This window comes from Lepus europaeus, chromosome 6 (assembly GCF_033115175.1).
Source record: "Lepus europaeus isolate LE1 chromosome 6, mLepTim1.pri, whole genome shotgun sequence".
In the NCBI taxonomy this organism is placed as follows: domain Eukaryota; kingdom Metazoa; phylum Chordata; class Mammalia; order Lagomorpha; family Leporidae; genus Lepus; species Lepus europaeus.
Window position 1 is genome coordinate 124,234,805 of NC_084832.1, and position 13,325 is coordinate 124,248,129.

A 13,325-nucleotide genomic window follows, 5' to 3' on the forward strand; every position below is an offset into this window, starting at 1 on the left:
TTAAACTGCTGGAACCCTTGACATACAAATATAATGAGTTTGGGATTTTAGTAGATAGAGATAGAATAAGATCTTGCCCTCTTTGTTTGCAGAATCTATCTATCTATCTATCTATATATATATATATGTCTAGTTATGTTCTGAGACCTCCTAGGAAAGATTACTTGTACTTAAAACAATGTTTCAAAGTTCCTTAGCTATGTGGTTTTAAAAAAATTAGGCATATAGGCTGGCGCCACGGTTCAATAGGCTAATCCTCCACCTTGCGGCGCCGGCACACCGGGTTTTATCCCGGTCAGGGCGCCGGATTCTGTCCCGGTTGCCCCTCTTCCAGGCCAGCTCTCTGCTATGGCCTGGGAGTGCAGTGGAGGATGGCCCAAGTCCTTGGGCCCTGCACCCCATGGGAGACCAGGAGAAGCACCTGGCTCCTGCCATCGGATCAGCGCAGTGCGCCGGCTGCAGCGCGCCAGCCGCGGCGGCCATTAGAGGGTGAACCAACGGCAAAGGAAGACCTTTCTCTCTCTCTCTCTCTCTCACTCTCACTGTTCACTCTGCCTGTAAAAAAAAAAAAATTAGGCGTATAGAAACAATGTCATGATCTCAGCTTCCAGAATACTTCAGACAGCTAGGATTATACCAGCATGTTAATAACTAATGGTTAAATCTTTATAACTCCAGGTAGTTCTGTACAAAGCTAACTAACTCACACATACCTTAGTCCATCATTCATTTGTCCATTTTGCAAAAACTGCATAAGCTCCTTGAATTTCTTTTCTTTTTCCTTTTCATGTCATTGATGTTTTATCTGTATTAAAGTTTATTCTTTGGTTCAAAATTTGCCAATTTTCTATGTAAAGACATAGGATGTAAAAATTCCTGGCAAAATATAACCTATCATAGTCATTAATCTAAAACTCTGTTGTGAAATATGAGCTCTTGGAAAATTTACTGGAAGGGACCGAGAAGAGGCAGGAGTCTTAGTGAGCTTGTGCTGTCCTGAAAGCAAAACCCTTGAGTTTTTAAAACAATTCTAATACAGGAGTGAAAACATGACATTTTACTCTCTTTTTAAAATTTCAGTCTATCAGATGCCAAAATCTCATAAGAATTTTTTTTTTAAAAGAGACTTGTTTTTTTATTTACTTGGAAGGCAGAGTGATAGAGGTAGATACATACGCACACAGAGTCACAGAGAGAGAGAGATCAATCCTTCATTTGCTGGTTTACCCTCTAAACAGCTGCAATGGCCAGGACTGATCTGGGCCAAAGCCACGAGCCAGGAACTCTGGGTCTTCCACATGGGTGGCAACAGACTGAAGCACCTGGCCATCATCTACTGCTTTCCCAGGTACATTAGCAGGGAGCTGGATCAGAAGTGGAGCAGCCAGGCTCTAACCAGCACTCCAACAAGGGATGCTGTTGCAGTAGGCTGTGGCTTAACCCATTGGTAAGAATAAATTATAAGCTTGCCCCCTCTTAGTTTACTCTTAATCATTAAAATGGTAACCAGTAGAATATCAGATGGTTGAAGTGGATTTTACAAAGTAGGATGATAAAAACCAACAAAAAAGGAAATGCTGCAATAACAATTCTAAATTAGATACTAACTGGATTATGTCTTGTAGTATGCTAAAAGCCTTTTTTTTCCCTAACTTATATGTATTGGACGTCAAAAGCCACGCAGTGTCTTGTATGTTACCCAACATTCACACTCACACTCGTTAGCCTGCCACACTTCCATGCTGATGGAAGATACAGGACTCCTGGGTCAGAGGGAAGGCATTCCTAGACATAATGCAATGCACTAGTAGTGGCGTATTCTCATTGGATCCCTGCATCCGCAACTTTCAGAGGATCCAGAGACATGGACCTAAGGCAGATGCTATCTAAGAGGGGATTTTTAATTTATGAATGCCAGGACTTTGTACTTAGTCACAAGAAGGCGTATCACTTCAGTACAGAGTTACGATGTTCACTGTTTGCTTCAGATGCATATTTCTTTTTTAAAAAATTACGAACTTATTTATTTGAAAGGTGAGGGGAGAGAGACAGAGAGAGAAGAGAAAGAGAGAGAGAGAGAAAGAGAGAGAGAAAATATCTTCCATCCATGGATTCCCTCCACCAAAAATCACAATAGCCAGAGCTGGGCCATTGAGGCCTCCCTAGTGAGTAGCAGGGGCCCAACTACTTGGACATCTTCTGCTGCTCTCCCAGATGCACCAGCAAGGAGCAGGATCAGAAGTGGAGAAGCCGGAATTCAAACTGATGCTCATTTGGGATGCTGGTGTCACTAGGTAGTGGCTTACCCCACCACAGCACAATGCCTGCCCTGAGATAGAGTATTTCTTCCTGGGCTAAGCAAAGCCATCCTTTCCTCTGACTCATGACACTTCCTTCCAAGGCTATTCATCATGGAGACATCTTGCAAAGACAGTCCAGAAAAAAAAGGAGAGGCAGGACCCTACTTGGAGACTAAGAGGAAGGTGAGAGGCAGAGTACCGTTTCTAAGTGACATACATACACCCTTCTTTTCTACTTTATTTCAGTTTCTGCAGAATTTTCCATGAGTTTATCACTCTTTTGGTGACTGTGATTAATCTGACAGAGGCTGGGAACAAATCTATTTAATTAGTCTCATAAAGAATTTAATTAAGGCTACTACCAACAAAACTCCAAGTAGCAGATGTTGACCTTCTGTGTTGAGCTCCACCATGCCTCCCAGGGTTCCAGATGCAACCAGCGGAATAAAACTCATAAACTGTCACAGTTAATGCCTGCTTCCACACAGTGACAGCAATCTCTAGGGCACACCTGGTATCACTGTAAAGCAAGGTTTGTTTACAGTTTTGGGGGCTGCTCAGTAGAGCTCGCATTATTAGAGACAGAGTTTGAGAGTGTCTCCAGTATGTAGTTTATAATATCTTACTTAAGTAAGAGTGACTGAGTCTTAGTCCTGATTTTTGGAGGGACCCCTCAGGCAGTCAGTCTAGTATGTCCTGTTCATCCATGCCACCAGCAGGATGGGATTTCTGCAAGTCTTGCGTGGCTGATCAGTGACTAGGGGACCGGGAATAGGGAAGACATCTGGAGACACTCTTGATCTACCTGGGAGATTGAGAGCATCCTCTGTTGTTTCTGATCGATTGCTTGGTATGGATCAAGGAAATGCCAATCAAATTCAAAGGGGCTGGAAGAGTTAACAGAAAATGGCTTTATATAGCACTGTTCATTAACTTTTTGAAGATCCATCATGGTAGTCAGAGTCAGAACCACTCAAAGTGGTGATTCAGCAGACCAGTCAATCAGTTAAATTCGAGAACACAATGATCTACATTTTCATTGAGCAGGATGGCTATAAGGATGTTCTGAAAGATGAGAGATCATTAGTGTCCCACCTGCTCTGTATGTCCCAGGGTCTGAGATGCTTTGTCCTCATATGCCTGGGTTTCTGCTTCCCTCCACTACTACTAAGTAAACTGTATCCTCGTATAGTAGCTGCAAGTTCACTTATTTTTCCAGGCATCTCCAACCTTAGATATAGAGGGATCCAATCTTAGCCTGCCTGAGCCACCACAAGAAGACCCAGTGAGCATTATTTCTAACCAAGTACTTACTGGTTTTATGACTTAAGACCATATCAGTCCAATCCAGGTGTCTGAACTAAAATTACATATGAATTCTCTAGGCCCCTTTTGGCTGAGCTGTCATTACCAGGAGCAGGTACCAACCAGATCACCTTGTATTTGTCATGGAAGAAAAGAAGTATCATGCTTGCAAGACAATGCTGAACTTAAAAATAGGCCTATATAATCCTCCAAGACTTTCATCCTGGTCATTCCCCTGGAGGTCACCAAGAGGAGGTGATTCCTTTCTAATAATAGCTGTGTTTACTTAGGTGTGTGGACCAGGTGGAGTTCAGGGGGTCAGAGTTGGAAATCTTCTAGAGTCAAATTTTTATAAGGTTGTTTCTAAACTCTACAATGCCATATGCCTGTTGATGACAGAAAGTTGTGAGTCTATTGAATACCTTGACTTTGAGTCAGTTTTGGGGTCATCTTTGTGATACAGCACGCACCACTGTCAGTCTTCATCATCTGTGAGTCAAACTCATGACACAGATGAGTTGTGGGGACCCTAATCATGGACCAGAGTTACATGATTGGTGGGGAACAACAAAGCATAATACAAAAAGTTAGCAATGAGGCATCATCAACACTGCTTAGAAAGAATGGGCATTCCATTAAATCCAGTTGCCAGCAATGGATCTGAATAATGTACCACTCATATTACATCCCTTGTTATGAGATGAGTGTCATAGATGAAATCACAGTGGAAAATAGAAAATACTTTGAGGTAAAAGAAAATATCAGCACAACATAGCAAAACTCACAGGACACAGAGATAGTAGCATTTAGAAACTGATAGTTTATATATGTAAATGTAAATTTCTATATTTATATATGTAAATTAATGTGTTAAAACTGGTGTTCCATACATGCAAATGTCTGTGTTAATATATATATATATATATATATATATATATATATATATATACATATATCTCCAGTTATTAGCCTAAAGTCTCACTGTAATAAAAAAAATTAGAGCAAAATGACCACAATGCAAATAGAAGAAAGGAAATCATAAAGATGGGAGTGGAAATTAATGAAATAATGAATGGATAAACAATAGGGAAATACTTAAAAAAAACAAATCTGGTTCTTTGAAATATTAATCAAATTGACAAATATTTGGCTGAATTGACCAGTTAAGAAAATAGAATGGACTTACATTACTAAAATTAGGAATGAGGGGTGGACATTGCGGCCTGCCAGTTAAAACTGCTGCATCCAGTATCAGAGTGCTACAGTTCTAGACTTGCCTCCACTTCCAGTCCAGCTCCCTGGTAATGTGCACCCTGGGAGACAGCAGTGATGGCTCAGTACTTGGGTCCTTGCCATCCATAAGGAAAACTCAAAGGTCTTCCAGGCTCCTGGCTTTTGCATGGCTCATCCTTGGCTGTTGTGGGTATTTGGGACATGAACCAGTGGATAGAAACTTGTTCTCTCTCTCTCTCTCACTGACTTTAAAATGAATGAAAAATAAATGACATTTTAAATATAAATAAAACCAAAAATGAAAAAGGGTACATTAGTAGTTCAGAAACAATGGATTTCGGGGCCGACACTGTGGCGCTGCGGGTTAAAGCTCTGGCCTGAAGTGCTGGCATCCCATATGGGCACCAGTTCTAGTCCTGGCTGCTCCTCTTCCAATCCAGCTCTCTTCTATGACCTGGGAAAGCAGTGAAAGATGGTCAAAGTCCTTGGGCCCCTGCACCCACATGGGAAACCTGGAAGAAGCTCCTGGCTCCTGCCTTTGGATTGGTGCAGCTGCGGCCATTGCAGCCATCTGGGGAGTGAACGAGCAGATTGAAGACCTCTCTCTCTGTCTCTGCCTCTCTCTGTACTCTTTCAAACAAATAAAATAAATCTTTAAAAAAAAAAGAAGCAATGGATTTCAGTATGAATAGTTATATGCCAACAAATGAGATAACCTAGACATAACAGAAAAATGTTTAGTTCAAAGTTATCTACCACCAGGAGGCACAGGAAGTGATGTCCAGGGTGGACCTTGATTGAAGATTCAAAAGGGGTGTAGTGCAGGTCCTTTTAAGGAAATATCAGACATGTTATGGCATCAGGGGCATGATGGGAGGAGGCCTGCCATCATGGTGATTTCATTGTAATGGCATTATAATGACCTAAAGGTCATGGCAGAGCACCTCCTGCAGCCGTGCTGAGTATTTCCAACTAATGCTAGCTCCTCGTTCACAAGCTGTGGCCCTCATGTTTCTGCTACAAGGAAGGGGAGTGCTTGGTTGTGCACTGAAGGTGAGCCTGGAGGGTACACAGAGAGGGAAGCACGTTTGGACGATGCACAGAAAGCGGGCTGTCATGCAGGCTGGGCCAGGCTTGAAACAAGGGCCCAGCACAGCTCTCCATGGGCAGGTTGGCTGCAGCTGTCCAAGAGCAGCTCAGCTGGGGCTGTCAGTTCTCAGCTCCTCCTCCATCTACCTGCCTTCTCACAACAGTGTCAGCCATACTGTAAAATATTTAGAAATGCTATTTATTTATTTTAGAAAGGCAGACAGAGAACAGTTGAATGAGAGAGAGATACTGAGATCTTGTGTCCACTGGTCTACTCCCTAAATGCCTGTAAGAGTTCAGGCTGGCCCAGGCTGAAGCCAGGAGCCAGGAGCTCATTCCAGGTCTTCCATGCAGGTGGCAGACCCATTTACTCCAGCCACTGCCTGCTGTCTTCCATGATCTGCATTACCAAGAAGCTAGGACTGGAAAGCAGGCAGTCACGTATGGGACGCAGAATCCCAAGCCTGTCCCTTTTTCTTTTTTTTTAATTAAAAGTTTATTTTTTGTGTATGCATATATGTATTTGAATGGCATTAAGACAAGGAGAGAGAGAGAGAGAGTGACAGACAGATATTATCTTAAACATTAAGTACATACTTTTATTAACAAGAACTTAATCCCCCACCCCACACCTAATAAATGTTTTAAAAAAGTGCACATGTAATTAATGTTAGTTCTTTTAAAGATACTTATTTATTTATTTGACAGGTAGAGTTACAGACAGTGAGAAAGAGAGACAGAGAGAAAGGTCTTCCTTCCGTTGGCTCACTCTCCAAACGGGTGCAATGGCTGGAGCTGCGCAGATCCGAAGCCAGGAGCCAGGTGCTTCTTCATGGTCTCCCATGCAGGTGCAGGGGCCCAAGCACTTGGGCTATCTTCTACTGCTATCGCAGGCCATAGCAGAGAGCTGGACTGGAAGAGGAGCAGCTGGGACTAGAACTGGCACCCATATGGGATGCCGGCGCCGCAGGTAGAGGATTAATCTAGTGTGCCACGGCGCTGGCCCCTTAATGTTAGTTTATGTTAGGGCCACATGGTTAGCTCTGCAGCCAATTTCATATCTCTGTCTCTCTGGGAAGACTTTCTACAGTGCTCTGTGAAATGCTGCTGTCTGATTAGCTGTTGTTTAATCAGCACAGAATGACTGTGCTGGACTGTTTCATGGAGCACTCAGGACCCTGTGTAAGAAGGATTTCTCTACCTGTGTGATGCTGGGAGCGGGGAGGTATTTTAGGCTGCTTTTAAATTTCACACAAGTTCCTTTCTCTCTGTCTCTCTCTCTCACTCCACTCTGCCTGTCAAAAAAAAAACATTTTTTTTTCCCCACACAAGTTTCCTTTCTCTTTAAGCAAAAATTGTCTTTGTAACACCATTAACAATAAAAACCTCCTGCTAGTGCTGGATCAAAGATATTATTTAAGTCCTTTATGTCATATACAACTGTAAGCCTGCATATAATGCAAAGTGAGGGAGCTTTCTTGTGATTAAATTAGCTTTATCACTGGGGAAATGAAAGATGTATAAGGCGTCCTATTACACCTTCAAGAACTAAAGTTCAAAGTTAACCTAAATGTACAGATTCCTCTATCTAATAAGGAATCAATATTAAACATGACATAACCACTGATGCACTTGATTTAATGTGTTTGAAGATACACAGAATTATGAGTCTTGGGGCACACACCTTTCTTAGATATATTAATTTGGTTGATATAGCATCATAGTTTAGTTGCTGAAAGCTACACAGAATGTTGCCTTACTGAATTTAAAAATCATGCAAACTTTTCAGTGTATTTCAAATAATCTTGAATTTATCTAGTAAACTCTAATGTCCTAGTTGGAGTACTAAATGCTACCAAATTTGAGAGCTGTTATGCTCAGCGAAATAAAACAGGTCTCTACTAAATTTGCCATTGGCTTCTAATATACTGCACACAGTATTAGACTGGATCCTCTCTGTTGTATTTGCTAATGTCTCATTCTCTTGTCCCATAAATGTAGAATTCCTTCCTAGCTGTTACATATATTAAAATTACCTTTAATGCTTTAAAATGAACACTAGATAATGCAAACCTTATGAGTGGTATCAGTGATCTGTTGTGTTTTTGATGCTTTCTCAACAAGAACATCTGTCTTCAAGATTCCTTTCATAAAATACTATCAAGACCCAAACTTTCCTGTGGTACTAAGCAAAGTTGGTCAAAGGTAGATGCTCTCCAGGACGAGAGCATTAACACTGATTCTCCAGGAAGCTCTTTTGTGGGTCCAATTCCATTTGTAGTCCTGTGTAGAGCAGATACAAAATTAAAGCTGGATAAGTTCATTTCCAAAGACTGAGAATAAGGTTTCTCTTTGAAGACTATATCTCAGAACAGCTGTGTTGGGGCAGGAATGGTTTGAGAAATGTAGAAGACAATCAAACTCATTCAATGCAAGAGAAACACATTTGTGTTAGATTAAGACTCAGTGGGAGGCTGGCGCCAAGGCTCACTAGGCTAATCCTCCCCCTGAGGTACCAGCACCCTGGGTTCTAGTCCTGCTCGGAGCGCTGGATTCTGTCCCAGTTGCCCCTCTTCCAGGCCAGCTCTCTGCTGTGGCCCAGGAGTGCAGTGGAGGATGGCCCAAGTCCTTTGGCCTTGTACCCACATGGGAGACCAGGAGAAAGCACCTGGCTCCTGGCTTTGGGGCAGCATGGTGCACTGGCCGCAGCAGCCATTGGGGGGTGAACCAATGGAAAAGGAAGCCCTTTCTCTCTGTCTCTCTCTCTCTGTCACTGTCTAACTGCCTGTCCAAAAAAAAAAAAAAAAAAGACTCAGTGGGAGCTAATATTGAGATCTTGGTTTCTTTCTTCCTGGTTGTTCAGTTGGTCACTGTGCTATCTTATTCTTCTGGTTTCAGAAAATACCATTTACTTCAGCCCTTTGACTACAGAATCTTCCTGTGGTGTGCACTACTCAGTTTTGCATTACTTTGACTAGAATACCTGCGATGAGCCAGCTAGGAGAGAATGAGGTTTACTTCAGTTCACAGTGTGAAGAGTTCGCTGTGAACAGGCACAACCCCTTTAGACTGAGGGCGGTGAAGGGTTGACCACATGTCTGTTTTTATAAAGCCATAGTGACTGATGACGGGATTCTGCTGTAGCAACCCAATCCAATTCTGTCACTTCCCATGACCCTGACTTCAGATGTTACAATTGGGTCATGCCTCCCGCTGTAATCCATCAAACATTAACCTTGGTCTGTCAACCATTAGCATAAGATTTGGGAGATTATTTTTTATTTTTTCAAAAATTTTATGTATTTATTTTGAGAGGTAGAGTTACAGACAGAGGGAGAGTCAGAGAGAGAGAGGTCTTCCATCCGCTGGTTCACTCCCCAAATGGCCACAGCGGCTGGAGCTGGGCCAATCCAAAACCAGGTCTTCCACATGGGTGCAGGTGCCCAAGCATCTGAGTCGTAGACCACTGATTTCCCAGGCCATAGCAGAGAGCTGGATCAGAAGAGGAGCAGCCGGGACCCAAATCGGCATCCGTATGTGATGCTGGAGCCACAGGCAGAGGCCCCTGGGGGTTTAAACATCCCTCAACTGGAGAGTCAAATCCTGTTTACACCACAGCATGGTATTTTCAGTGAGGATAGTTCAGCCTCTTGACAAGTTAATTAGAGATAGATCCTTAAGGGCTGATGTTGTGACTCAGCAGGTTAAGCCACTGCCTGCGCTGCTAACATCACATGAGAGTGTTGGATCCAGTCCCAGCTGCTCTAATTCTGGTCCAGATGTCTGCTCATGCAACTGGGAAGGCAGCAGAAGATGGTCTGAGTGCTTGGACCACTGTAGCCATGTGGAGACCTGGATGGAGTTTTAGGCTCCTGGGTTCATCCTGGCCAGCCCCGACTGGTGCAGCCATTCGGCCAGTGAGTCAGCTGATGGAAGATCCCTCTTTCTCTTTGTCTCTGCCTCTCTCTCACTAACTCTGCCTTTCAAATTAAAAAAAAAATCTTTTTTCTTAAAAAAGAAATAGATTGTTAATTAATACATGGTAACCACTGGTGACCTACAAACTGTAGTAAGGCCTGTTAAAATCTCCCAACTCTTCCAGTCTCAGTGATAAGTGATTTCCCTTTTTTTAAAAAAAGGTGTATTTTATTTACTTGAAATTCAGTTATGGTGGTGAGGGGAGGGGGGAAAGTGAGCTTCCATCCATTGGCTCACTCTCCACATGGCTCCAACAGCCAACCCGGGGCAGGTCTAAGTCAGGAGGCAGGACCTTAATCTGGGTCTCCCATGTGGGTGACAGGGGCCCAAACACTTCAGCCATATTCCACTGCTTATCCCGGCCATTAGCTGGGAGCTGGCTCAGAGATGGAGCTGCTGGGACACAAACTGGCACCCATATAGAATGCTGGCGTCACAGGTAGTAGCTTTTCCCTCTATGCCACAACATCATCCCCAATATGTGATCTCTTTAAAGGAGTTTTTCCTTGCAACTATAAAGTTGCTGGCATTCAAATGTGAGGGCACTTCAAAAATTTTATAGAAAGAAACACAGAAGAAAACTATGGATGGATTTCCAATTTTTGCAGATAAACATCTTTTAATTTTCCATCACATTGGCAAATTACCCTCATATTTTATGTTCCCTTGAGATTACTGCAGTTGAGAATGGTTGTCTTTATTTATGCATCAACTTACTAAGTAAATCTTCCATTAGGATGTTATTTCCACGGGAGAAGGAACTATGTGTCTACCTTGCTCACTGTTCTCGGAGTTAGGACAGTATCAATATGCTAAAAATGGTAACTTAAGAAAGGAATAAGTTAGAGTCAAAGGAAAAAGTCTTCAAAGTGTTTAATACTTAGAGATGAAGTTTCTTCTCTCTGGGGTGATGATACCTGCTATGTTTCTCCCAAGGTGACCATGAATACAGTAAGACACGGTATACATGAAAGCATGTTATAAACTCCAAAATATTATACAAATGTTGAAGAAATAAATGGAATCTTTTAATGATTTATTTATTTGAAAGGCAGAGAGAGGGAGAGAGAGAGAGAGACAGAGGGAGAGAGAGATTTTCCATTCACTGGTTAACTCTCTTTTTGGTCACAACAGCCAGGGTTGGGCCAGGCCAGAATCAGGATCTAGGAGCTCCATCCCCATCTTCCACATGAGTGGCAGTGAGCCAAGCACTTGGGACATCATGCTTTGTCTTCTCGTATAAATTAGCAGGAAGCTAGATTGGAAGTCAAGTAGCCAGGACTAGAATGGCCACTCCAATATGGGATGATGGTTTTGCAAGCAGTGACTTCAACCACTGCACCACAGTGCTGGCCCAAAAGTTAAGTAAAATTTGCCTTTTGTATGGTTTATCATCTGTCTGTGCATATTCTTTGTTACTGATCTCATTTTCCTTTCTTCATCATAAACCCAACTATCTTCTTGGGATGTCCTACTTGAGCAAGGCCTCCTCTAGTGCCACCACAGGTGACTTGGTTCTCTCAGATTGTGGGTCACTAGTGAAAATATTTCCTTTATTTGACGCATAGAGTTAGACAGTGAGAGAGAGAGAGAGAAAGAGAGAAAGGTCTTCCTTCTGTTGGTTCACTTCCAAAATAGGCACTATGGCCGGCACTATGCACGATGGGATGGTGCAGAAGACCTAGGAAGAGGAAGAACTGTGGGCCCAACTGGATTCTTTTTTTTTTTTAATTTTTGACAGGCAGAGTGGACAGTGAGAGAGAGAGACAGAGAGAAAGGTCTTCCTTTTGCCGTTGGTTCACCCCCAAGTGGTTGCTGTGGCAGTTGCCCTGCAGCCGGTGTACCGCGCTGATCCGAAGCCAGGAGCCAGGTGCTTCTCCTGGTCTCCCATGCGGGTGCAGGGCCCAAGGACTTGTGCCATCCTCCACTGCACTTCTGGGCCACAGCAGAGAGCTGGATTGGAAGAAGAGCAACCGGGACTAGAACCTGGCGCCCATATGGGATGCTGGCACCGCAGGCGGAGGATTAACCAAGTGAGCCACAGCGCCAGCCCCGTGAAAATATTTTGACCTGTTTCTTGAGAAAAACTTACTCACTGGTTCATTCTCCTATTTCCACATGTACTTTAAAGTGATTGGTGAGTTGCTTTGCTACATGTTATGAAAATGTATTGGTAATAGGTTCATGGCTTACGCTTTCCCAAAATTGCATTCATTATAGCTTTGACCTTTAATGTGTGACTTTTGTGGAAATGGCAAGAGCCATTGACTGAAGCTGGTCATGTAGTGGTGGGTAAGGACAGCACAAGTGAAGGAGTAATCCACGGGGTGATGGCCAAGCCTAGGTCTGAGTAGCCTCTGTTTTACGCACAGTTTCATGATGGAGAACTAACTTGAATGTGAAGTTAGTTTTTTAGGAAGGTATGAAGAAGTTCTTATGATAACAGATGCCTTTTATGACTCAACTAATAGACCTGTGGTTTGTATTTTCTTCTGTTATCAATATGACTGTCATAATAGATAATAGGGCAGGTGTTGGTCACAGCAATTAATATGCCACTTAGAATGCCCATCTTCTGCTCTGCCCCCGGTTCCAGCTTTCCTGCCAATGTGCACCCTGGGAGGTGGCGTGTGAGGACTCAGGTAGTTGGATCTTTGCCACCCATGTGGGAGACCTGGGTGGAATTCCTGGCTCCTGGCTTTGGCCTCATTGTAGGTATCGGGGGAGCGAATTAGTGGATAGGCGCTGTCTACATCATAAATAAATAAATAAGTAATAAAGGACTGTGCATGACAAAGACTCAGCCTGTACGCTAAGTGAGTGCATAGTCCATAGAAACAGGACAGAAAGTCAGAGATTTCTTAATGTGCAAATGCCTGAACTTGGATGGGATTCCCTTGGCTACTCTGGAGTAAACCTTATTTTGTAGAGCAGCAATGCTGTATTTCTCTCTGACAAAGAAAGCTAGTACCTCTTCAGCTAAAAATCCCTTGAAATACATAGCCATTTGGTCTTACATTACATGAGGACCTAAGGGATGAGCAGGAGAAGGGGGGCATGGGAGCTGCCTTTCTTAGCTGTTAGGGAGCACCCCAGAAGCACACAGGTTTCCCCAGGAGTTCTTCCTGTGGGCTCCGAAGAGCTGTGCTCTGCTGGAACAATGGAGAAACCTGACTCAAACTGAGCAAAAGCCCTGAAGTAGACAGCTCCTTGTCGAAAGGAGATGCTAACGGCTCATTAATAGCATCGCAGAGTTTGAAGAGAACATTCTATTATCATTTTTATCCAACAGGTTTGATAATTGAAGATGAACAAATCCAATAAAACTTTACTCCAAAATACCACCCTTTACTTTGTGGTACTTACACATTAATTTACAAAGTACATAATAGAAAATAATTATAGTATCTGCAAGAATAA